Source organism: Oryctolagus cuniculus, chromosome 9 (genome assembly GCF_051225735.1).
Source record: "Oryctolagus cuniculus isolate XC-2025 breed Fujian yellow rabbit chromosome 9, ASM5122573v1, whole genome shotgun sequence".
NCBI lineage: Eukaryota > Metazoa > Chordata > Mammalia > Lagomorpha > Leporidae > Oryctolagus > Oryctolagus cuniculus.
Window position 1 is genome coordinate 40128078 of NC_142875.1, and position 27538 is coordinate 40155615.

At 42.0% G+C, this 27538-nt stretch overlaps 1 long non-coding RNA gene across 1 annotated transcript in view; it reads left to right on the plus strand.

Annotated features, from left to right (window-relative positions):
- Nucleotides 1–24970, plus strand: part of LOC149124551 (uncharacterized) — a 34748-nt gene extending 9778 nt beyond the window's left edge. Inside the window, exon 3 of the long non-coding RNA XR_016212846.1 lies at nt 24863–24970. This is a non-coding gene — a long non-coding RNA (uncharacterized LOC149124551). The remainder of the gene's footprint in view (nt 1–24862) is intronic.
- The last annotated feature ends 2568 nt before the right edge of the window (nt 24971–27538 follow it).

Genomic DNA, 27538 nt, shown 5'->3' on the forward strand with positions numbered 1-27538 from the left:
GTTCAAAGTCATTGCATCTTGAAGTTAATTTCACTTTTTAAAGCATTTTTTGGAGAAGCTTAATTAAGTTTAAAAAAGAACCCAAGAATTATACATCTTTTGCAAACACTTAGATATAACTATGAGACATAAGAATGTCCTCCACTTAATACACTAAAACAAAGTAAATCTTTGAGAATAAGTTTTACTATTAACTTTTTTTTTTTTTTTTTGACAGGCAGAGTGGACAGTGAGAGAGAGAGAGACAGAGAGAAAGGTCTTCCTTTTGCCGTTGGTTCACCCTCCAATGGCCACCACGGCTGGTGCACTGTGGCCGGCGCACCATGTGGACCCAAAGGCAGGAGCCAGGTGCTTTTCCTGGTCTCCCATGGGGTGCAGGGCCCAAGGACTTGGACCATCCTCCACTGCCTTCCCGGGCCACAGCAGAGAGCTGGCCTGGAAGAGGGGCAACCGGGAGAGAATCTGGCGCCCTGACCGGGACTAGAACCTGGTGTGCTGGTGCTACTAGGTGGAGGATTAGCCTATTGAGCCACAGCATCGGCCACTATTAACTTTCATAATACAACTCTTTGAGGAAAGAAGTCCTTCATGGGGAGTTAGTGCACAGTGACTCCTGTTGCTAATTTAACAATTAACACTCTTATGTATGATGTCAGTGATCACCCAAGGCTCTTGACATGAGCTGCCTAGGCTATGAAACCTTTTGAATCCACAAACTCCGTTAGTATTTAGATAAGGCCATAAGCAAAGTGGAAGTTCTTTTTTTTAATATTTGTTTATTTATTTGAAATATTTATTTGAATATTTGTTTATTTATTTGAGAGACAGAGGCAGAAAGAGAGAAAGAAATCTTCCTTCCACTAGTTCATTCCCAAGATGGCCACAATGGTTGGAGCTGGGCCAATTTGAAGCCAGGAGCCAAGAGCTTCTTCTAGGTCTCCTACGTGGATGCAGGGGTCCAAGGACTTGGGCCATCCTCTAATGCTTTCCTAGGCCATAGCAGAGAGCTGGTTGGAAGTAGAGCAGCTGGGACTCAAACTGGTGTGCATATGGGATGCCAGCTCTGCAGGCAGTGGCTTTACTCACTATGCCGCAGTGCTGGTCCCAAAGTGGAAGTTCTTTCCTCCCCTCAAAGAAAAGTACCTCCTTCTTTGATGACCACTTTTTCCACTGGGATCTCACCCACAGTGGTCCTTTATGTAGGACTTTTTTTGCCACAGTGTCTTGGCTTTCCATGCCTGAAATGCTCTCATGGGCTCATCAGCCAGTTTCGAATGCCTTAAGGGCTGATTCTGAGGTCAGAGTGCTACTGAAAGCAGTTGTCATTCTATGAGTCTGCTGTGTGGTCAGCTTCCCGTGGTGGACCAGTCAATCCTTTTTAATTCTATCTATTATTATTACTAGACACTTAATCCTATTTATGTGATCAATATAACACTTAATCCTATTTATGTGATCACTATAACACTTAATCCTATCTATATGATCACTTTAACACTTATTCCTATCCATGTGATCACTTTTAACACTTAAAATGCTATTTTTACCTGTCAGTTTAAGGGGATTTGGGGTCCCATGGCAAGTTTTTAAACTATTCCCTTAGAAGTAAGTCCATAGGAATGTATGAAGAATTATACATCTTTACAGTTACAAACATCATACATTTCATAATTACAACTTTAGGAACATGGTGATTCTTCCTACTGTACCTGCCGTCCCACCAATACTCCCACCTCCCTCCTGGCAAAATAGTAAGTCTTTAAATCCTCATTTCAACATGTTAGGTACTACTCTTAAAGAATAATTAAGAGTTCTGGGAAAGGTTGGTTAGTAGAACAGAAACTACAGAGTGCACACAGGAGGAGCTGAAAGTCAGAAAAAAAGTTTCACTCAGTGCCTTTCAAAAATATTAGGCACTATATTTAATGGAACAAATATAGTACACTTAAAGAGAGACAAAGACAGTCCTTACTCACTGCCTAATGGGGAGAGAGAGCATCAAGTTTCCATCAGTAAATGCTGATGGAGCACTAAGCAAACAGAGTGTTCCATGCCACCCTAATGGGCATGGGTTTTATTCATTAGGCAGAGGAAGCAATGAATGATGTCATTTGATGTCTTGGCACTTGTGTGAAGGATGGACCAGAGGAGTGAGGGACGGATGGAGTCAAGAAGAGCAGTGCTCATCCAGGAGGGAAGTGGGAAGGTGCCAAATGTGCTAAACATGGAAAAGGGAATAGAGATACAAGACACTGTGAGGACAGAATCCACAGAAATTGATGATGGCTTTGCTGATTTTCAAAATTTTTATGTATTTTTAGTTGAGGGTGAGAAAAAGAGAGGACATTCCCATCTGCTGGTTTACTCTCCAAAATGCCCACATTGGCCCAGAACCTGGGACACCCAGGTCTCCCATGTAGGAGGCAGGAACCAGCTACTTGAGACATCATCTGCTGCCTCTTAGGGTGCACAGGAAGAGGATGCTGGACCAAAATCTGAGCCAGGAGTTGAACTCAGGCAATCTGATATGGGATGTGGGCATCACAAGTGAGGTCTTCACTGCTAGGTCAAATGCCTGCCCTTGGTGACTGATTTTGATAAATGAGGTACTTATGAAGATGACTATGAATCTTCTCTTCTGGGTGAGAAAGATGATCTTGCTAGTAATAGAAGTGAACACTCATCAAATATCCTTAACAGAATATCTCAGTCTTTTAATTAGTTTACCAATACTTTCATATCTTTATTTTTTTAACCTTTTTATAATGTTAAGCTTTTAAAATAAGAGAGATAAATACTTAGGGCTTCTGAGGAAATATATTCAGTACTTTTTTAAACTTTGGGGCTAGTACTGTATCATGGAGTCAACTTAAAATGTGAAATATTACCAAAGATGTGAAACAGGATAAAACCAAACAGAACATAAAATATAGTGGGTGCTTCTATAAAGATTATCACTTGGTGTTCTAATATACACACGTGTGTGTTCTGGGTCACAATGTCAAATACATGTTTTCATTGAGTTGCAGGCTTAAAGGTTTGAAAGTCAACAATCAAGACAGAGTCCACCAAGTCATCACTCCAATATATTTCTCCTCCTCCAGTTTACAGGGTTAGAGTATTGATAGGAGCAGAAAGAATGTAGGGATTTGAGGCATCCTTTGTCACTTTGACAATGAACGACAACCCAATTATGTAAAGCATAGGGTGCTGATATTTTGTTTTAGAGTTAATGGCTTCAGTGATTTTTATAGAAGCCAGAAGCACCTTCTACATTTTTTCTGTGCAATTCCTACAGCAACACAGGGAGTTTGTAGGATCACACACATCTGGTCTACCTGAAGACCATATCAGAACTGAGGAGAGACTGCATTACTTTGGTTTCTTTTTTTGAGATTTCAAGTAAGCCTTTGCTAAATATTTTAAGGCATGAGAATTTAAAAAATGTAATTCGTGATTCTTCATAGATTTCATTTTTCCACTAGATGGCAGAAAAGGCACTTGTAATAGAAATGACATTGTCATGTATTTAATCAATTCTGCAGACTTTTAAAAATATATTTAATTTCAGTTTGAACAGTAGAATAAGACAACTGATTATTCTATAACCAGTTTAATCATATTAAGCTTAAGATTAAAGAGGAAACTTTAAATTAGTTTGTGTTTGTTTAAGTACACATTCATCCACACATTTAATTTTAGATATAAAAGGTAGAATAGCTTTAGAATACTGCATGTTCTCTTCTAATCCATCTCTTTAAATACAAGGTAATACTTAAATACATTTCTGAATGAATACAGAAACATTTTATGTTACATTTAGATATAATTAGGTGTTCAACTGACCCGTACTTAATTGTGATATATTACAAGTATTGATAATATGACAGTGTTGATACAAACACTATTATAAACTCAAAATGTGCCTTTTTAAAAAGAATAAAAATCAGACTAGATAAATTTAACACAAAAATGTAGCATATGTATTTTTTTTCTTACCATGTTAATAATTATAGTGTGATTTTATTTTACCCTGCATTTAGGTACCATTTTGTCATTTATCAATAATTATATAGGGACATTTGTAATTAGAACACTCCACTAGGCACTAGTTGCATAGACAGCTATGCTCTCTGGCTTATTTACAACCAAGAGAATAATATTTTCTGGACCTGCAAAGACCAAAATGGTTAATAAGTGAGTTATAAAAAAGTGAGTATGTTAGGAAACACCAGTGTGATTTCCTAGTGTAATATGAAATTATAAAATAAAAACCAATTCAAAGAAACTAAGTATTTTGTCCCCATTTCAGCCATTGGTTTTGCTGAATATCTTAGAACTGCTGTTTTTTTCTTTTCCTTTTTTTTTTAAGATTTTATTTATTTATTTGAGAAGTAGAGTTACAGACAGAGGGAGAGACAGAGAGAAAGGTCTTTCTTCTCTTGGTTCACTCCCCAAATGGCTGCAAAGGCCAGAGCTGCACCAATCCGAAGCCAAGAGCCAGGTTCTTCTTCCTGGTCTCCCATGTGGGTGCAGGGACCCAAGGACTTGGGCTAAATTCTACTGCTTTCCCAGGCCACAGCAAAGAGCTGGATTGGAAGAGGAGCAGCCAGGACTAGAACCAGCACCCATATGGGATGCCAGCACCGCGGGTGGAGGATTAACCTACTGTGCCACGGCACTGGCCTCAGAACTGCCTTTTAAAAAACTAAAGAATGGACCAAAAAAGAAGTGAGGATAATGAAAAATGAGAGGTGATGAACTGGAGTGAAATCCAATCATTTGTGAAGGCCGCAAAAATTTGTTGAGTGCTTGCTGCAAGCTGTATTACAAACAGAGCCAAGGCTGTGTCTCTCAAAGAACGCAGGGGAGATTTAGGCAGGCAAAGGGAAAGAAGTAAGAAAGTGGATGAAATTATGGGATGCTTGCCATGGTGGTGTTGTTACCCCAGCTCTTTCCTCTCTCAGCCTTGGCTGGCTGCCACGTGCCTTACAAAACAAGAGCAAAAGCAGGACTGGAGCATGCTAGTAACGCCCCCAGTCCTCAGAGACCCAGGGAGGGTCTCCTAGGAGTATGGGAAGGAGAAGTGGAAATCAGGTCTGTAACAACCTCGTTCTAGCTTGCTATCTGTGCAAACCAAATTATACCCACACCCAGCTCTCGGCCAGAAAACTCTGTGCTGGATGCAGTAAAGATGCCGGATCTTGTTTTGACTGAAGGGAAGTCAGTAACTCTGTGGAAGAAGCCACTTGCATGGTTCAGTAAATTAGTTTCCAGGACAATATAATTTCTGAGTAGATTCTCTTCCCTTGACATATTGACCAGAAGACTATATTTGTGCTTATTTCTGTGTAAAGACACCTGTGAGTTAAAAACAATCAAAAGAAATTTTAAAAATTGAAGGGAGTTCCATCCGGGTTTTTTTTTTTGTTTTTTTTTGTTTTTTTTTTTTTGTTTTTTTGTTTTTGACAGAGTGGACAGTGAGAGAGAGAGACAGAGAGAAAGGTCTTCCTTTGCTGTTGGTTCACCCTCCAATGGCCGCCGCGGCCGCGCTGATCCAATGGCAGGAACCAGGTGCTTCTCCTGGTCTCCCATGGGGTGCAGGGCCCAAGGACTTGGGCCATCCTCCACTGTACTCCCTGGCCACAGCAGAGAGCTGGACTGGAAGAGGGGCAACCAGGACAGACTCCAGCGCCCCGACCGGGACTAGAACCTGGTGTGCAGGCACCGCAAGGCGGAGGATTAGCCTAGTGAGCCGCGGCACCGGCCCCGGGGTGCTTTTGATCATTGGATTTGCAGTACTATTTCCTTGCAGAGCCAAATTTAGAAAGTCCCATGAGGCACCTGAATTCTTGCTACTGGCTAAGTATGTGGCCTGACTGGTCACTTTACATCTCTCTGCTAAAATTTCTCCCCACTCCCCATCATCAGAGAGTTAGAATCCCAGCATTCACTCTCTGTATGAGAATACAAACTCCAAGAGCTCAGCATTTGATTGAAACAAATGGAAAAGAACTCTGGCTTAAGGTCCCAATGTCAGTCTGTCATGCCAACTTTTTAGGTGTTCAGCTTTGTTTTTAAAATTTTTTACAAAATTTATTAGGGAAGGGGGAAATGGAGGAAGGTGCAGAGAGAGAGAGAGAGAGAGAGAGAGAGATTGAGAGAGAGATTGCATCCTCTGGTCATTCTCAAATGCCTTCAACAGCCAGAGGCGGGCCTACCCGAAGTAGGGAGCTGGGAGCTCAGTCAGGTGGCAAGGACCCAAATCCTTGAGCCATCACTCTCCACCTCCCAGGGTGTGCATTAGCAGAAAGCTGCAATCAGGAGCAGAACCAGAACTCAATCCCAGCACCTTTCATGGGATGTCTGTTCCAAGTGGCATCTTAACCAACCATCCAACCCATTAGCTCCCTTTTTGCTTTCCTATTAAAGAAATACAATTAGGCCTTTTGTGTAAACGCTTGCCTTCTATCCAGTGATGTTACTGCAAGTGTCTTTAGGAATCTACAGCCTGAGCCAGAGTCCCTGCCTTGGGACTGTGTGAATAGCTCTCTTACCCTGACTCAGCTCCGAGCAGATTTTGTCCCAGCGTGCTGTGTGGTTCTGTGTTCCTGCTGAAACTCAGGAAGATTGGGCGGTGGGGCTCCTCAGGGCACACATGCACTGTGGATGCATACTCAGCACCTCCCAGAGGGGCTCAGCGCAGTGACGGCTGACAGCACACCACAGCAGTGTCCCAGATGAGAGTGTGTCTGAGGTGCAAAACTTCCCATGGCGTTGGAGTCCAGGTTTTTTGTTTGTTTGTTTGTTTGTTTTTGTGCTGTCTCCTATTCATCATCTGAGGTCTCCCTTTTAGCTAACCAGGTACGTGTGGACCGGTGCCCTCTGAGAGCCTCCTAACTCAGAGTCTCAGTTTTGGGAACTGTGGCAGTTCATGTTCTGGTTGCTCAGTCGTCTTTTGTGACCTCTCATATTCATAGGTCAGAAATATGAGCACCATTATACTGCATTTCACTTCTTCAATAAGTCCTTTTGAGTCCATTATTTTTTCATACACAACAGAGCAGAATAGAATTGGTTAGTGGTTTAGAGCAGGGTTTCTGGAACCAAACTGCCTGGCTCTACCAGGGTTACTTAGTTGTGTGCCTTGTTTGACCAGTTGTGTGGCCTTGGTCAAGTTCCCTTAGTTTTGACATCTGTGTAGGGGTTATCTAAGAGTAGTACCTAACATGTTGAAATGAGGATTTAAAGAGTTAGTATTTGTAAGGCACTAAAAATAATAGCTCATTGCAGGTGTTCAGCCATACGTTCATTATATGTATAAATAATAGTATTATTAGCCGGCGCCGCGGCTCACTAGGCTAATCCTCCACCTAGCGGCGCCGGCACACTGGGTTCTAGTTCCGGTTGGGGCACCAGATTCTGTCCCAGTTGCCCCTCTTCCAGGCCAGCTCTCTGCTGTGGCCAGGGAGTGCAGTGGTGGATGGTCCAAGTCCTTGGGCCCTGCATCCCATGGGAGACCAGGAGAAGCACCTGGCTCCTGCCATTGGATCAGCGCGGTGTGCCGGCTGTGGCGGCCATTGGAGGGTGAACCAACGGAAAAGGAAGACCTTTCTCTCTGTCTCTCTCACTGTCCACTCTGCCTGTCAAAAAAAAAAAAAAATAGTATTATTATGACATAGTTCGCAGTCTAAGATCTGAAAGAGGACATTATAGAAAACATATAAAACAAGATGGCAAACTCTAGAGTGACACACAAAAACCTTGAACAGACAAACAAACAAAAAGCCTAACGCAAAGAAGATGGCAGCAAACAAGAAGTAGTAAAGGTTGAACAAATTTGAATGACAACAGAAAGTGAAAAAAAAAATACTGGCCACATGTATGGTCCACAGAGGGTTAGTTTCCTGCCTCTAAGTTAGGAAGAGGAGGTGTTCGTGGAAAAGTAGGAGGGAATATGTAGGTTCTTAAAAGATTGTGCTGATTACACATTAAGGTGTTTGATTTAATTTTATGAAAAAGAGACCTCAAAGTTGGCTAGAATCAGAGTTGTCCTTAAGGAAGATTTGTCTAGCAGCAGTAGGTTGGGTTGGCTGCAAGATAAAGATGAGTGAACCAGTTAGGAAGCTGGCAAGGTCAGGTGAGAGACAGCTGCAGCCACTCTTGTGAATGCAAAGGAGAAAACCGTTTGCAGCCTTCATTTGGATCAATAACTACCTGACAGTGACTGGGGTTTTCTGAAGCTTTTGAACCCCTGCAATTGGGAAAAGAGTGATTAGCAAGGCTGAATCAGTCAGAAATAGAAACAGGACTAGGAGGAAGCCGATGGCTTTGTTTCTGAAACCACATGTGTGTGAAGTGTTTGCTTTAAAACTGGAGAAGGAGAGATGAACAGTTAGAAATGCAGGTTTAGAGTTCTAATGAAAAGCAAGCCAAGAGATACAGAGTTGGGGTCCATCCTAATAGAAGTTGAGACCAAAACCATAGATTAAAATCACACAGGTATGTGTCCTGAGTGGATGCCTTGGCCTGAGGACCATACCAGGGAAGAGCTTTATTGAAAATATGGGCCGGCGCCGCGGCTCACTAGGCTAATCCTCCGCCTAGCGGCGCCGGCACACCGGGTTCTAGTCCCGGTCGGGGCGCCGGATTCTGTCCCGGTTGCCCCTCTTCCAGGCCAGCCCACTGCTGTGGCCAGGGAGTGCAGTGGAGGATGGCCCAGGTGCTTGGGCCCTGCACCCCATGGGAGACCAGGAGAAGCACCTGGCTCCTGGCTCCTGCCATCGGATCAGCGCGGTGCGCCGGCCGCAGTGCGCCGGCCGCGGCGGCCATTGGAGGGTGAACCAACGGCAAAAGGAAGACCTTTCTCTCTGTCTCTCTCTCTCACTGTCCACTCTGCCTGTCAAAAAAAAAAAAAAAAAAAAAAAAAAAAAAGAAAATATGTGTTTATGGGTCAGCGTGGTGGCGTGGTGGGTAAAGCTGCCACCTGCGATGCCAGCCTCCCATATGGGGGCCAGTTCATGTCCTGGTTGCTCCACTTCTGATCCAGCTCCCTGCTAATGGCCTGGGAAAAACAGCAGAAGATGGCCCAAGTGTTTGGATTCCTGCCACCTATATGGGAGACCCAGATGAAGCTTCTGGCTTCTGGCTTCAGCCTGGCCCAGCACTGGCTGTTGTAGCCATCTAGGGAGAGAACCAATGGATGGAAGATTCTCTCTGCCCCCTCCCCCCCAACTCTGCCTTTTGAATACATAATCTTTTCAGAAAAAAAGAAAATAGGTATTTCTGGGCCCTCTTTATATCTACTTTATCAGAATTCTGGGATAAGGATAAGTGCTCTTTATTTTGTCTAAGCTGCCAACAGTTTTGTTGTCATCATTAAAATTTAAAATTCTCTGCCTTAGGGCACGGTGGATGGTGAGGAGAAATGAAGGTAGTAAGAAGAGAGCAGATGAAGCTGGTGGTAGAACTAGGAAAGAAGGGAATAATAAAGAGTGGGCATGAAATTTCCAACCATGGAAGAAATGAGACAGGGCTGTTGATTTGGATATTAGGAAACTGTTGGAAGCCTTATTTCCTGTCATTTGTTTAGACTACTGTAACAAAATACAACAAACAAAGTGGCTTAGAAACTAAAGAAATTTAATTCTCACAGTTCAGGACAGCAAGTCCCATATCAAGGTCCCACACATTCTGATACCTGGAGAGGCCTCCTTCTCACCACGTGCTCATGTGCTGGAAGGGGTGAAGATGTTCCTCTAGGCCTCATATAGCAGGGTCACTAATTGCATGATCTAACCACCTCCCAAAGGCCTCACCTCCTAATTCCATCACCTGGGGAGGGGTCAGGATTTCAGAACACAAATTCTGGAGGGACGGCAGCATTCAGACCATAGCACCAAGTGACAGCAAGAAATCCCTAAGGGGAGGGAAGATGGTCTTATCAAATGTGTATATTAAGGAAGGCTCACGATGTTGGTTTATGTCTTTTTTTTTTTAAATTTTATTTAAGTCATATAAGTTTAATGTATTTCATATATACAGATTTAGGAACAAAGTGACACTTCTCCCCCTACCTTTCCATCCACCCATGCTCCAACCCTTCCTCCTCCTCCTTCTCAGATTCCCACTCTTAATTTTTACAAAGATCTATTTGCAATTTGTTTAATGATCCTATAGTTAACCTACACTTAGAGTTCAACAACTATTATGAAGGAAAAAAAAGAAAACAACAAAACACTCTTTCTCAGTAGAAGAGATAAGGGCTATAAACAATCATCTAATCTCAAAATGTCCATTTCATTCCAATATATTACATTTCAGGTACTTTATTAGTTACCTTGGATCAGGGAAAATATATGATACCTGTCATTTTGGGACTGGCGTATTTCACTAAGTATAATGGTTTCCAGTTGCATTCATCTTGTTGCAAAAGCAGAATTTCTTTCTTTTTTTTTTTTTTACAGTTGAGTAGTACTCCATAGTGTATATATACACCATAATTTCTTTATCCAATCAACAGTTGATGGATATCTGGGTTGATTCCATATCTCAACTATTGTGGATTGTGCTACAGTGAATATAGAGGTATGGAGAACTCTTTCATATGCTGATTTCTTTTGATTTGGGTAAATTCCCAAGAGTGGGATGGCTGGATCATATATGGTAGGTCTATATTCAGATTTCTAAGGTATCACCATATTGTCTTCCATAGTGGCTTTACCAGTTTACATTCCCACTAATGAACCAGGGCACCTTTTTCCCCACATCCTTGCCAGCATTTGTTGTTTGTTGATTTCTGTATGTGAACCACTCTAAGTGGAGTGAAGTGAAATCTCATTGTGGTTTTGATTCACATTTCCCTGATGGCTTGTGATCCTGAGCATTTTCTCAAGTGTCTGTTGGCCATTTGAATTTCTGCTCTTGAAAAATGCCCATTTAAGGCCTTTCCCCATTTCTTAACTGGGTTGTTTGTTTTATTGTTGTTGAATTTCTTGAGCTCTTTGTAGATTCTGGAGGTTAATCCTTTATCAGTTAGTTGCATAGTTTGCAAAGATTTTCTTGCATTCTGTCAGTTGACTCTTCACTCTGCTGAGTGTTTCTTTTGCAGTGCAGAAGCTTCTTGGCTTGATGTAATCCCACTTGTCAATTTTGGCTATGATTGCCTGTGCTTCTGGTGTCTTTTCCAAGAAATCTTCACCTATACCAATGCCTTGCAGAGTTTATCCAATGTTCTCTAGTAATTTGAGGGTATTGGGTTATAGATTTAGGTCTTTGATCAATTTTGAGTGGATTTTTGTGTAAGGTATAAAGTATAAGTCTAGTTTCAGATTTCTGCATGTGGAGATCCAGTTTCCCCAGCACCATTCTTTTTTTTTTTTTTTTTTTTTAGAAAACTTATTTAATAAATATAAATTTTTAAAGTACAACTTTAGGATTACAGCAGGTTTTCCCCCCATAACCACCCTCCCACCCACAAAACATCCCATCTCCTACACCCTCTCCCATCCCTTTATTCATCAAGATTAATTTTTAATTATCTTTGTATACAGAAGATCAACTTGGTATATGCTATGTAAAGATTTCAACAGTTTGCATCCACACAGACACACAAAGTATAAAATACTGTCTGAAGACTAGTTTTACTATTAATTCTCATAGTACAACACATATTAAGGACAGAGATCCTACATGGCGAGTAAGTGCACAGTGACTCCTATTGTTGATTTAACAATTAACACTCTTATTTATGATGTCAGTGTCTTGGCTTTCCATGCCTGAGAAACTTTCATGGGCTTTTTAGCCAGAACTGAATGCCTGAAGGGCTGATTCTGAGGCCAGAGCCCCAGCACCATTCTTTAAAGAGACTGTTGTTCCTCTAGGGAGTGATTTTAGCTCTTTTGTCAAAGATAAGTTGGTTTTAGATGCATGGATTGGTTCCTGGAGTTTCTATTCTGTTCCATTGTTCTACAAGTCTGTTTTTGTGCCAGTACCGGGCTGTTTTGATTATAACTGCCCTGTAGTAAGTCTAGTAAGTCTTTTTCTTTTAAAGATTTATTTATTTATTTGAAAGGCATTGTTACAGAGAGGTAGAGGCAGAAGAAGAAAGAGAGAGGTCTTCCTTCTGCTGGTTCACTCCCCAGATGGCCGCAATGGCCAGAGCTGCGCCAATCTGAAGCCAGGAGCTTGGAGCTTCCTTCAGGTCTCCCACATGGGTGCAGGAGCCCAAAGACTTGGGCTGTCTTCTACTGCTTTCCCAGGCCATAGCAGAGAGATGGATCGGAAGTGGAGCAGCCAGGACTCAAACTGGAGCCCATGAAAGATGCTGGCAATGCAGGGGGTGGCTTTACCCGGTATGCCATAGCACCAGCCCCTGTAATATGTCTTGAAATCAGGTATTTTGATGCCTCTGGCTTTATTTTTGTTGTATTAGGTGGATTTAGCTCTTCAGGATCTCTTGTATTTACATATGAGTTTTAGAATCATTTTTTATAGATCTGCAAAGAATGTCATTGATATTTTGATTGGGATTGCATTGAATCTGTAAATTGCTTTTGGTAGTGAGGACATTTTGATGATGTTGATTCTTTTAATCCATGAACATGGGAGATTTTTCCAGCTTTTAGTGTCTTCTATTTCTTTCTTTAGTGTTCTGTAATTTTGATCATAGAGATCTTTGACACCCTTGGTTAAATTTATTCCAAGGTATTTGATTCTTTTTGGAGCTAGTGTGAATGGAACTGATCTTCAAAGTTCTTTCTCAGCATTGTTATTGTCTGTGTATACAAAAGCTATTGATTTTTCTTTGTTGATTTTATATCCTGCCATTTTACCAAACTCTTTTATAAGTTCCAATAGCCTCTTAGTGGAATCTTTTTGGTCCTCTATATAGAGAATTATGTCATCTGCAAATAGGGATAGTTTGATTTTCTCCTTTCCAGTTTGTATCCTTTTAATTTGTTTTTCTTGTCTAATGCCTCTGACTAAAACTTCCAGGGCTATATTAAATAGCAATGGTGAGAGTGGGTACCATTGTCTGATTCTGGGTCTTAGGGTGAATGCTTCCAGTTTTCCCCATTCAATAGGATGCTGGCTGTGGGTTTCTCATAGATTGCCTTGATTATGTTGGGGAATATTCCTTTTTTTAAGATTTATTTTTATTTATTTGAAAGAGTTATAGAGAGAGGTATACACACACAGAGAGGACTTCCATCTGCTGATTCACTCCCCAAATGGCTACAATGGCTGGAGCTAAATGATCCACAGTCAGGAGCCAGGAGCTTCTTCCAGGTTTCCCATGCAGGTGCAGGTGCCCAAGGATGTGTTTTTTTTTTTTTTTTTTTATTTATTTGAGAGGCAGAGAGACGGCCAGAAAGAAAAAGAGAACTCCCATCCACTGACTCACTCCCAAAGGCATTGTCTAATAGGAGGTGATGCTGGAACTGAGAACCCAATCCAGGTTTCCTGTGTGGGTGGAACCCAACTACTTGAGCCGTCACCACTGCTTCCCATCATGTGCACCAGCAAGAAACTGGAATCAGGAGCCAGAGTCAGGGACTGCACTCAGATACTCTGATAAGGAATGCAGAAGTCTTAACCAGTGTTTTAACATGTCAAGTGCTTGCCAATAAGCTGAGATTTTATTGTTTTCTTATAACTGCTTGTGCCAACTGATTAAAAATCCTCTCTTTTAATTTCTATATGCACACACACACACTTTTGGCACTGTTTATCTGGCAAACCCTAATACATGAGTTAGAGAAGAACTTTCAACCTGTGGGAGAGCATGATTTGAAGTGCTATAATAGGCCGGCGCCGCAGCTCACTAGGCTAATCCTCCGCCTTGCAGCGCCGGCACACCGGGTTCTAGTCCTGGTCAGGGCGCCAGATTCTTTCCCGGTTGCCCCTCTTCCAGGCCAGCTCTCTGCTGTGGCCAGGGAGTGCAGTGGAGGATGGCCCAAGTGCTTGGGCCCTGCACCCGCATGGGAGACCAGGAGAAGCACCTGGCTCCTGCCATCAGATCAACGCAGTGCGCCCGCCGCAGCGCACTGGCCGCGGCGGCCTTTGGAGGGTGAACCAACGGAAAAGGAAGACCTTTCTCTCTGTCTCTCTCTCTGACTGTCCATTCTGCCTGTCCAAAAAAAAAAAAATGCTATAATAAATCCCAAGTTCAAGCATGATAGCAATAAATTTAGAATCCAAAAGTAAAATAAAATCTGATCTCACTCATTGCTCTAAAGTGGCTCTAATTTTTATCAAGAAAATACTAAATATGGATTTAGTAATAAGTCTGGCTTAGAGAGAAGTCTTAATTCTGGCAAAAAGTTCCTGAACTGTCAGGGGCCAGTGCTGTGGCGTAGTAGGTTAAGCATCCGCCTGCGGCACTGGCATCCCATATAGGTGTCAGTTCGAGTCCTGGCTGCTCCACTTCTGATTCAGCTTCCTGCTGATGGCCTGGGAAAGCAGTAGAAGATGGCCCAAGTCCTTGGACACTGGCACCCATTTGGGAGAACCTAAAGAAGCCCCTGGCTCCTGACTTTGGATCAGTCCAGCTCCAGCCATTGTAACCATTTGGGGATTAACCAGCAGATGGAAGACCTCTCTGTATCTCCCTCTGTCTGTAACTCTGCCTCTCAAGTAAATAAATAAATCTTTTTTAAAAAAAGAACCAAAACTTCCTGAACTATCATAGGCATTGGGATTGGAAGAGAATGAGGGAGTTTTATAATTTATCTCTCTTAATCATATTAGCTTTAAGTATTATAAAATCAGTTGATATACCATATTTCCTTTCATATGATTGCTTTTTAGTGATTAGTTAATTAAAATTCTAAGAGCCCTGGTATTAAGAAAAGAGAAACCATGGCTCACTGACTTCTGGAATTGAATTAGGCGTTCACAGTGGCATCACATTGTTTCAAGGAAGAAAGCAAGAAGAATGACATTTGAAATCATGGGAGGAGCATGAACAGGTATGATATAATTGCTTGGCTTGGATTTTTGCCAAAAGACAAGTGCTAATAATTTTTGTCATAAAAAAGTGCAAAAGATGTCCTTTACTCAAAGCCAATATTGTGAATTTGAGTCCCTACTCCATCAGTAAATGATTTTGTTATCAAAAGGAATCCACTTATATTAAAGTATTTGTTAAATAACTGGTTTTCTGGATCCTTCTAGCCATGGGAAATAGGTACAGAAGTATTCTCTAATATTTTAAAGTGAAAGATGAGAAAAATATATGTAAAGCAGATACTTTCAAGATTTTTATTTTTTAAAAAAAACAATATTTTGTCATTTTATTTGAAAGGCAGAGAGAGAGAGAGAGAGAGAGCAAGAGAGACACAGACAGAGATCTTTCCTCTACTGATTCCCTCCCCAAACACCTGCAACAGCCCAGGCTGGGCCAGGATGAAGCCAAGAGCCCAGAGTTCAATCAGGCTCTTCCTCATGAGGGGCGGGGACCTAAACACTTGAGCTGTCACCTGCTGCCTTCCAGCGTGCACAGTAGCAGGAAGCTGGATCAGAAATTGCAGACCCAGACTCCAACCAGGCACTCCGATGCTATGCAAGCTTCACAAGAAGCAACTTAACCACTGCACACCCCTTGTGGATTTTTCTCTTTTTGGATTTTTTATGGATTGTTGCTTTCTTTAGGCCAGCACATACTATTGGTTTTATCTTCCCTGCAGGGGCCAGAAGCCAAGGCTGGGTCAACAGGGTGGAAGAAGAGGTGTGGACGTGGGAACTGAGCATCGGGAGTAGAAAGCCTTGAGTCATTTGGAGGCCCCCTTCCCCAGCAGCTTGGAAGGCCCAAGCTTCCCTATTCCTCTTCTTAACGTACCCTCCATTTTCCTTTAAAAATCATTTTGCCTTTAATCTTCAGCCCTTAGAGCCATGCGTTTGTGTTGAATGCCCTATTCTCCCATTTCACAGACAGGTACTATTAAGTAAGCAGCGAGTGCTCCTGGTTTGGCACTCAGTAGACATAGGATTGAAACCTAGTCAGCAACTAACTGTCTATATTACCTCCAGAATGCAGCATAAAAAATATTTTGGTCACCTTGGGCTGCTATAACAAAAATACCATAGACAGAGTGGCCTAAACAATAGAAATTTCTTTCTCAGAGTTCCAAAGCTTAGAAGTCCAACATTGAGTGCAGGCCAGTTTCATTCCTGGTGAGGCTGCTTCCTGGTTGGCAAGTGGGTATCTTCTTGCTGTATCCTCACATGACAGAGCCAGAGAGAGATCATTTCTCTTGTGTATCTCCTTCTTCTTTTTTTTTGGCAGGCAGAGTGGACAGTGAAAGAGAGAGACAGAGAGAAAGTTCTTCCTTTGCCATTGGTTCGCCCTCCAATGGCCGCCGTGGCCGGCGTGCTGCGGCCGGTGCACTGCACTGATCTGAAGCCAGGAGCCAGGTGCTTCCTCCTGGTCTCCCATGCGGGTGCAGGGTCCAAGCACTTGGGCCATTCTCCACTTCACTCCTGGGCCACAGCAGAGAGCTGGACTGGAAGAGGAGCAACCGGGACAGACTCCAGCGCCCCGATTGGGACTAGAACCCGGGATGCCAGTGCCGCAGGCAGAGGATTAGCCTATTGAGCTGCGGCACCGGCCTATTGTGTATCTTCTAATAAGTGCACTAATCCCATCGATGAGGGCTTCAGCTTCATGACTTAATTAGCTCCCAAAGGCCCCATCTCCTAACATCATCGGATTGGAGCTCAGGACTTGGCTTCAACATATGAATTGGAGGGAGAGTGCAGGAGGCACAAGCATTCAGTCCATAACAACAAAGTGCCCCCAAACTAAGAGGTATAAAATAATAATAATTGATTTTCTTGGTCACAGGTCTGCAAGTCCATGGCAACTTGCCTCCAGGTTCTAGGACATAGGTTTAACACAGAGTTATGTTTCTTAATGCTGGTATCAATGGCTTCCTAGGGCAAAGACTCTGATCTATGTGTTTCATTATGTGGCCCAGGCTGAAGGAGCAGCATTCATCTGAACCATGTTCTTTTCATGGTGGATCACGTGATGTGAGAGACAAACCAAATCCATGATGCACATGTAAGGCCTCTGCCCATGTCATATCTGTTAGTGTTCTGTAGACTCAAGGAAATCCAATGACCAAGTCCAATATTAAGAAGCAGCTGGGGGCCGGTGCCGTCGTGGCTCACTAGGCTAATCCTCCGCCTTGCAGTGCCGGCACACCGGGTTCTAGTCCTGGTCGGGGCGCCGGATTCTGTCCCGGTTGCCCCTCTTCCAGGCCAGCTCTCTGCTGTGGCCCGGGAGTGCAGTGGAGGATGGCCCAAGTGCTTGGGCCCTGCACCCGCATGGGAGACCAGGAGAAGCACCTGGCTCCTGGCTTCAGATCAGCGTGGTGCACCGGCCGCAGCACGCTGGCCACGGCGGCCATTGGAGGGTGAACCAATGGCAAAAAGGAAGACCTTTCTCTCTGTCTCTCTCACTGTCCACTCTGCCTGTCCAAAAAAAAAAAAAAAAAAAAAAAGCGCAGTTGGGGCCAGTGCTGTGGCATAGTGGGTAAAGCTGCTGCCTGCAGTGCTGGCGTCCCATATCGGCTCCACTTCTGATCCAGCTCTCTGCTATGGCCTGGGAAAGCAGTAGAAGATGGCTCAAGGACTTGGGCCCCTGCACCTGCATGGGAAGACCGGAGGCAGCTCCTGGCTCCTGGCTTCAGATCAGCGCAGCTCTGGCTGTTGCAGCCAATTGGGGAGTGAACCAGTGGATGGAAGACTCTCTCTCTCTCTCTATCTCTTTGCCTCTCCTTCTCTCTCTGTGTAACTCTGGATTTAAAATAAATAAATCTTTTAAAAAATGCAGCTAAGTCTACTGTGCATGCACATACTCTACCTGTATTAATGTTTTTGCATTTATTTTATGTTGAATTTATTCCCAAGCCATAAGTTTTTGTTTCTTTAGTTTCTTCTGGGATATCTTTTTCTTCTGTGCCACCTCCTCCTCTGATTTAGGAACAATTTGTTACTTTTAAGTGCGGATCATATCAGTCTGGCACGGAGAGCTCATGTATGGATTAATCTGACCATGGGCTCTGAAGGGACAGCACATATTGGGGGCTTTTTTCACTTGGATGTGTTCAATGACCAGATGATCTTTATCCAAACCCTCATTTTGGCAATACTTTGCATTTTTAAGCACATGCCACAGAAATTCAGCATTTTTTTTTTTTTTGCAGGGTCCATCGACCCGCTGTCTAACCCCATGGCTTTGCCTGGGCACAGCTACCAGCTACACCATTCTAGCAAATGAATGGAACACACTGCTTCTTTAACGTGACATCTTTCAGACACTTGGTGGCTTTTCGGACATGCATACCCTTGATGGCCTGGGCAGTTTCTCGAGTGTTCTTAAAGTGAACACGAAGATTTGAACTTCTGGATTTGCATGATTTTGTGGGGTTTTCTGGGTCAAGTGAGTAGCGAACCATTTTCACTGATCACCTAAGGCCCACTTACAGGAAGAGCACCTCAGTGTTTTCACGTGTGACATAGAGAAAATCATAATAGTACCTACATTAAGGAATTATTGGGAAAAAGATATGGTTTATAAAGAAAACAACACAGTTCCTAAGCATAGAAACCACTCAATAAATGCTAGCTCTTATGAATTTCATTTGCTTATGTGCAGGGAAGTGAGAAAATAGGAAAAGGAAGCTGGTGAGGACTAAGGAATAAATTAAGATTTGATTTCAAAAGTAGTAATATTCATTTATGAATTCATAAGAAGGGACAGGAAGGAGGATAGTTTGTATTTATTTAAGTGATCAATTCACAATGAAATCAATTCACATGTTACTGTTAGCTATTGAAAATCTTCTATAGTTATGCTTTGGGTGAGAACTGTATGTGCATCATATCATAGAAAAGGTAGGCAAAATGAGGCCAAACCCAACATCTTGATTATTAGGTCAGTTCACAAACAAGATAAAGCAACACACTTGAAAAAAAAAAGAAATAATCAAAAATGTCAGTAATTTAATATGAGAACCATAATGAATATGTTTAAGCAGTCATTTCAACAAAGCATCTGGTATTGGCGGAAATCCTATATTTTAAATAATTTTCAATCTTCGAGGGAAGACCTGACCATTTTGACTGAACCGTGTCTCCTTATAAAGTTTTAAAGGAAGACCAAAAACACTCTATTTAAGATTGTAACAAAAGTCATTGAATTGCTGCAGCGCGACTGATTGTTTCTAAGAGACGGTGTTCGATCACAAGCCAGGTGACAGGGCTGATCACCACACAGCTCCATCACGGAGGCCACAGAGTGTATTGGCTTCACTGCACTTTGGCTGATTTGATTGTTGTATGTAGATATGAACTTAGCCTTGACATTTAATCTGCCCATTCTCCAATATTACCTCCTCCCATCTGATAAAACTGAGTTTAAAAGCTAAGAATTCCTTAGTCCTATTGAGCTAGAAAATTGTCTCTTAGTGGCAGTTAAGTGCTTGGCTCTCATTTCCATAAATGGAATATAGAAGTATTTACTTATCTCTAATCTGGGACCAACTCTTTCTGTAAGTGTGCTTGCTAACCTGCGGCTATGTTTAACAGTCATAATGATAATAAGGGATGGACCACTTTTCTTTAGTCACCTGCGTGTTCCTACTGATGGGTCTTACAGATGACCTGCTTTGCAGGCAGGAAGAGGAGCAAGAACCCAGAGCACCCAGCTTGCTTTCTGCTCTCAGACTCTGCCCTTGTTCCCTAACCACATTTATCCAGTGTGACAGAAGTATACAGATCCTTCCTCTGTAAAAGTGAGTTTGATGTTGACCAGATAAAGAAACTATGGTATACATACATCATGGAGTACTACTCAGTTGCAAAAAAAAAAAAAAAAAAAAAAAAAAAAAAAAAAAAAAGAAGTCTTATCTTTTGCAACAAGATGAATATAACTGGAAGCCATTATACTTAGTTGAATAAAGCCAGTCCCAAAATAAAACAAATACCTTATGTTTTCCCTAATCCGAGTTAACAAATAGAGTACCTAAAATGTGATGTTTTGGAGTGAAATGGACATTTTGAGATTCAATGGTTGTTTACAGCTCTTGTCTCTTCTGTTGAGGAACATTTTTTTTTTTCCTTCATACATTTGTTGAACTCTTTTACTTAGTGTAGGGTTAACTATATGATCATTAAATAAACTGAAAATAGATCTTTGTAAAAATTAGGAGTGGGACTGTGAGAGGGAGGAGGAGGAAGGGAGCATGGGGGGAGGTATCCCTACATTCCTAAATCTGTATATATGAAATATGTGAAACTTGTATAACTTAAAGTTTGTTTTTTTTTTAAAGTGACTTTGAATTGAGTGTTTACTCTTCTGGTTTCCATTCTCCTCTTGGATCTGTACCTGCTTATCTGCTGTCTTTGTCTAATCAGGCTGCTGTCACAGAAGGCCATGGGCTGGGTGGTTTTATAAGCAACATAATTTTTTTCTCATCATTTGGAGGCTGAAAAACTGAGATTAGGAACAGCATGGCTGGATTTTTGTGAGGGACCTCTTCTGGCTTGCGGACTGCTGACTTTACGTTGTATATTCACATGATAGAAAGGGTGAGCGGGGCCAGCGCTGTGGCGTAGTGGGTGAAGCTGCCACCTGCAGTGCCTGCATCCCATATGGGTGCCGGTTCAAGACCCAGCTGCTGCACTTCTGATCCAGCTCTGTGCTATGGTCTGGGAAAGCAGTGGAAGATGGCCCAAGTGCTTAAGCCCCTGCACCATTGCAGCCATTGGGGAGTGAACCAGCAGATGGAAGACCTCTCTCTCTGCCTCTGTCTCTGCCTCTCTGTAACTCCACCTTTAAAATAAATAGATCCTTATAAAAAGAGAAAAAAAATGGTGAGAGTACACTCTTCCAACATAACCACCTCTTGCTGCCATCATATTGGGGGTTCAGGTTTCAATAAATACGTTTAGAGGAAACAAAAGCTTTCAGTGCATGTCTACTTAGCTCTATGCCAGCATTATTTAAATGCAGAATTCGGAGGTTAGTTTAATTGGATAACAACAGCTCTTTTCTCTGTTTGGGACTTCTACTCTGACACTGCTTGTGATTTCCTGATTCTGTCAACTTTCCTGGATTACGTAGAAACCTAAGCTCTCTATTTGTTTCTAAGATTCATTTATCTATTTGAGAGGTAGAATCACAGAAAGAGAGAGAGAGAGAGAAAGGGAGAGAGAGAGAGAGGTCTTCCATCCACTGGTTTACTCCCCAAATGGCCACAATGGCTGGAGTTGGACCAGTCTGAAGCCTGGAGCAAGGAGCTTCTTCGGGTTCTCCCATGTGGGTGCAGGGTCTTCAGCACTTGGACCATCTTCCACTGCTTTCCCAGGCGCATTAGCAGGGAGCTGGATTGGAAATGGAGCAAGCGGGACTTGAACGAGTGCCCATATGGGTTGCAGATAGAAGAATGAGTACAATGTTTTCTTTTTCCTTGAGAAGCTCAAAGTAATAAAGACTAAACACAAGATTTTCTGATTGGTCTGTAACTGCCACAATGGAGGTGAACACATGTCTAGTTTAGATGGATGTGAATGCTGTTAGTGATTTCTAAATAATACCAGAAGATCAAGTAGAGGTTTGATTTGAAAAGAAGAAAAAACTTAAAAAAGGGGGGGGGGGGTAGATGGCAGAAACAGCAGGTGCAAAGGCCCAGATGCTTTACCATGTGCAGGCTGCAGTGTAGGCCCTTTTGGTCTGTGCAGATTTGGACCCAGGTACTCCATTATCGAGTGCAGGTGTCCTGAGCGGCTTCTTAATCCCTAAGCCAACCCCCACCGCAGTACTTTTCTTACCTTGAGAACTATAATGCTGACACAGAGTTTAGCAAAGTGTATTTAAAAATCATTAAACAGGCTAACATACTTAGAACCTGGAACCTTTCCTTATGCTTGACATGCTTGGAATCTTGGCCCTGGGACCTTCTCCAAACATCAAGCCTGTTTCCACTGCCTTTGTTGGAGCTACATTGGAGCCCTCACAATCTCCATCTGGATTTTCCCCATAACACCTTGGTGCTCCCTGGTGCAGCTGGGTACACAATTCCTTCCACACCAAGGAATTTTCTTTTTTTAAAGATTTATGTATTTATTTGAAAGGTTACACATAGAGAGAGAGGCAGAAAGAAAGAGGTCTTCCATACGCTGGTTCACTCCCCAATTGGCCACAATGGCTGGAGCTGCGCCAATCCGAAGCCAGGAGCCAGGAGCTTCTTCCGGGTCTCCCACGTGGGTGCTTGGGCCATCTTCTACTGCTTTCACAGGAAATAGCAGAGAGCTGGGTCGGAAGCAGCCAGGGCTTGAACTGGTGCCCATATGGGATGCCGGCACTGCAGGCGGTGGCTTTACCCGCTACGCCACAGCACCGGCCCCTACACTTTGGAATTTTCTTCTCTGCTCCCAGAACTTAGAGACACTGAAAAAGTGTAGGGATTGGAAGTATAATCTTTGTTATTTCAATCACATCATGGACAAAATGTGATTTTTTGCGGGCTTCTCTGGTTTCTTATCCACTATTGGAAATACTGTTTCTGTTGGCACGATGCATGCTAATCTGTAAAAAACAAAACAAAAATAAAAAAAAACTGCTCCCAGGTTAAATATTCTTATGTTAACCTTACTCATAAATTGAATATAAACATTAATGATAATGATAATGTCTGATAACTATTGAGTGACTACTTTGTGCGAGGTATTATTTTAAGAGTTTTGTGAGGGTTAAATCATATTCAATACCTACAAAAGTCTTTTCATCTTCCTGTTATGAATGAGAAAACTGACAGAGACAGGTTCACTAACTTGCTTAAGGTAAATGGTTGGACTAGGATTTGAAGCCACCCAACTGGCTCTGGAGTCACTGCTCTTAGGTATCATACTGAACTGACTCTCCAGAAAAACCATGATAGTCTCTTGATAGAATATTATATTGATTAAAACACCAAATAAAAAAGACAACCTCCAGCAGACTCAGGGAGGATTGAATGTTCCTAAGTTCTCAGAAAGATGAAAACTTCTGTTTATGTGCTATTATAATCTTAATAATAATCGCTAATAATATTATACATTTCTTGCAGTAGTTAAAATGATTAAAAAGTCTCTCCTGAATTGATTTATGCATATATATCACTCATTACTTACTAGATGTTCATTCATCTCAATTTGCCCTGAAGAGATGAAAAGCGCTTACTAAAAATATTATCAATCTAACTACCCAAAATATTTGCATAAAATATGTTTCAACTGGTGTCAAAAATTTTAAAATACTATGTAAATATGTATGACTCTAAGTAGGTAGGTGAATACAGGTAAGTGCGGTTGGCCCTCTGTATCCTAGGATTTCACATCTGTAAATGCCACCAGTCATGGTTGTAAGTATTTGGGAAAGAACATCTGCGTGTGTACTGAATGTATACAGACCTTTCTTCCTTGACGTTATTCCCTGGACATACAGTATAGCAGCTATTTACATCCCATTTAAATTGCAGTAGGTATTACAAGCAATTTGGAGGTTATTTAAAACATACTAGAAGATGTTCATAGGTTATATGCAAATTCTACTATGTCATCTTATGTCATAGATTAGAATCTGTAAATTTTGGTATCCATAGATGATTCTGGAATCAATCTCCACAGATATGGAGGGCCAACTCTTTATATGACTAGTTGGCCACATAAATGCAAAGTGGTATTGACACTGGAAGACAATGTGGCAGTTTCTTAAAGAACTATGCTTATGGGCCGGTGCTGTGACGTAGATGGTTAAGCCTCTGCCTGCAGTGCTAGTGTCACATATGGGCACCAGTTTGAGTCCTGGTTGCTCCACTTCCAATCCAGTTCTCTGCTAATGCTTCTGGGAAAAGCAGTGAGGATGGCCCAAGTGCTTAGGCCCTTACACCATGTGGGAGGCCCAAAGGAGGCTCCTGGCTCTTGGCTTCGGCCTGGTGCAGCCTGGACTGTTGAGGCCATTTAGGGAGTGAACCAGCGGATTAGAGATTCTCTCTCCCTCTCTATCTCTTTCTCCCTCCTCTCTCTCTCTCTCTCTCTCTCTCTCTCTCTGTATTTCTGCATTTCAAACAAATAAATATTAAAAGAAAAAAGAACTATACATATGCATTCCACACAGTCCAGCAAACTCACTCCTAGGAAGTTGAAAATGTAGATTCACATAAAAAACATGCATACAGATGTTAATAGCAGCTATATTTTCATAATTTCCAAAACTTGAACAAATACATCCTTCAGTAGGTGAGTGGATAAATAAATGGTGAAATATTGTTCAGGGCTAAAGAGAAATGAGCTACCAAGCCATGAAATGACACGAAGGAAACCTAGAGGCATACTGCTAAGTGAAAGAAGCCGCACTGAAAAGGCTGCATACTGCGTGATGCCACGTGTATGTGTTCTGGAAGAGGCAAAACTATGGAGACAGTAAAGAGGTCAGTGGGTGCCAGGACTGGAGATGGAGGATGAATAAGCAGAGCATTGAGGATTTTTAGGGCAGTGAAACTACTCTGTAGGATACTATATTGGATCTTCTCTACTTCAATCGTTTGTCCAAACCCATCAAGCATACAACTTGAGGAGTGAACCATAATACAAATGCTGGTACTGTGGCAATGTGGATTCATCCCTTATAGCACATATATAGCCTCACTCAGGTGAGGAGCACTACAGGGGAGGCAGCTGTGCATGTGTGGGGCAGGGCCACCCGGGAAATCTTCACACTGCCCTTTCACCTTTTCAATGACAATAAAACTGCTCTAAATAGTGACATCTTTAATGAAAAGAATTTTAAAGGAAGTCCTGGCTGTCCTTCCAGAGGTCCACATGGAACATAGATGTCCTGGAAGATGAGGGGCCACGTGGAGAAGAACTGGGGCAGCTCTGGATAATGAAGGCACTGCCGAGGCAGTGGGTATACCAGGTAACCCAACTGAACATTCCATAATGTCTTTGTGCATTGAAACATCACATTATACACCCCTAAATATGTTTAATGGTCATGTGCTAACTAAAGATCAAATAAAACAAACAAAAAAGGAAGGGATCTTCTGGAAATGATTTACAACGGGCCCTCCCCAGGTGAATCTCAAGGTGACCCAGCCAACCCCTTGGGTGCACTCGGTGGGAAGCTCTTGCCATCACCATCCAGCAGGGCTGTTCCCCGCTTTCTGATCCATGGAAACTAAGATAATGAATGCTTGTTGTTTGGAGTAATTTGTTTACAGCAAGAGATAACTAATGTGCTCTCCAATTTCAATCCCCAGAGATAATCAGTGTGAACAAGCAGTTGCTTATCATTCTGCCCTTTTGTCTATCCGTCTATCATAATTAAATACATGCATCTGTGGACTAGACACACACCTTTTTTTTTCTTACAAAAGTAGGATCATGAGATGTATATTATTGAACAAGTTGTGTTTCATCACAGAATGAGTCACAGATATCTCTCTATGTCAGTGAGTATATCTCTAACATCATTTCTAAACACTGTCCAATATTCCATCCATTCTGATGACCATGTAGGTTGGTCTCAATTTTTCTACATTCAATGCTGCATTAAAAATTAGAGTAACTAACACTTTTGTGCACTTTCTGGTTCTAGTTTGTAGATCGTTGAACCTTGTGCTTTTTGTATATTACCTGATAACCAGTCTGCCACTGATGTTTTTCTTCTGAAGAAAATACACACAAAAAACAGAGCTTGAAAAATAAGGGTGGATGGGGCTAGTGGTGTGGCATAGCAGGTAAAGCCACCACCTGCAGTGCCAGCACTCCATATGGGCACCGGTTTGACTCCCAGCTGCTCCACTTCCAATCCAGCTCTCTGATATGGCCTAGGAAAGCAATAGAAAATAGCCCAAGTGCTTGGGGCCCTGTACCTGCATGGGAGACCTGGAAGAAGCTTCTGGCTCCTCTGGCTTCAGATCTACTCATCTCTGGCCATTGTGGCCATTTAGGGAATAAACCAGCAGATGGAAGATCTCTCTCTCTCTCTCTCTCTCTCTCTGTCTGCCCCTGCCTCTATGTTACTCTGCTTCTCAAATAAATAAATTTTTTTAAAGAGGATGGTAAATTGCATGGTGTTATTTGTTTCATTCATTTGCCACTCATACTGGTACCTGTGGATTTGTTTTCTGCTTAAGGTTGAGGGTGATGTTTTAGCTGTAGAATCCCATCTTATGGCACTCCTGTGTGGAGATTGGAAAGTTGCTTAGATGAATTTGCCAGTTTTCCATATTTTGGAATCCTCTGAATCCTTGCAGAGTTTCATTCTTTTTCACAGGGTCATTGTTTTTTCTTTATTTATAGTGCTTCAGGTCTTTTTTTTTTTTTAAGATTTATTCATGTTTTTGAAAGGCCGAGTTACAGAGAGAGGAAAGAGAGACATATCTTCCATCCACTTGTTCATTCTCCAATTGGCTGCAATGGCCGGGGCTGAGCCAAGCCAAAACAAGGAGTCAGGAGATTCTCCCAAGTCTCCCACGTGGATGCAGAGGCCCAAGCACTTAGGCCATCTTCTGCTGCTTTCCCAGGTACATTAGTAGGGAGCTGGATTTGAAGTGGGGCAGCCTGGACATGAACTGGTGCCCATCTGATGCTGACACCGCAGGCAGCAGCTTTTTCTGCTATACGGAATACCAGCCCCAAGAAAGATTTATGCATTCATTCTTTCAAAGACTGCATAACCCCAAACTTAAAGTAAGGACTTAGAGGATCCAAATGCAATGTCTAGTTAACCAGGTAATAGTTCAATGTCAAGATCTGCTTAGTCCATTGGAATGATATTAATCCTCTTGACATAGTTATGAAAAATTTCTTTAAAAAATTTACAAAATAAAGCTTACAAAAGCTCAAATTATAACAATACATTTTGGTTTATGTATTTCCAGGCCCCTTGTGTGCTAACAAGCACCACATCCATGTTCGTTTTTACTACTTAGAATTTAGTTTTATATTTTAAATGATTGCAGCTGGCTATGGTTGTTGCTGTGATTTTAATGAAATTTGGTCATAGCTATGATTTATTCAGCAAAGTTCCATGAAATAAATATATTTCTCTGCTAGTCACAAACACAATTATAATGTAGATTGCTTTATGAGGACACATCTAGGGACACATTTCCTGGGAATGCACAGCTTTGAAAAATAAATATCACTTTTTTTTGATATACCTTGGTATTTTCTAGAGAACCAAGGCATAGAAGTATTCTAACATTGCTCCTTTTTTGTTTTTGTTTGTAATTCTTCTACTATTTTTCAACATCTAAAATAATCAGTTTTATGAAATAACCACACATTCTACCTCTTAGCAAAAGTATTACATATTCATGGAAGGAAAACTAGAAATTCAAAGTAAAGATAAAACAATATAGTGAACCAATAATCAGACCATTGGAGGTAATCTCTATTCACATTTTTTCATCTTTCTTGATAGGTATCTACATCATTAGACTCTATATGAATATATGTGGATGTATACACATACAGAGGT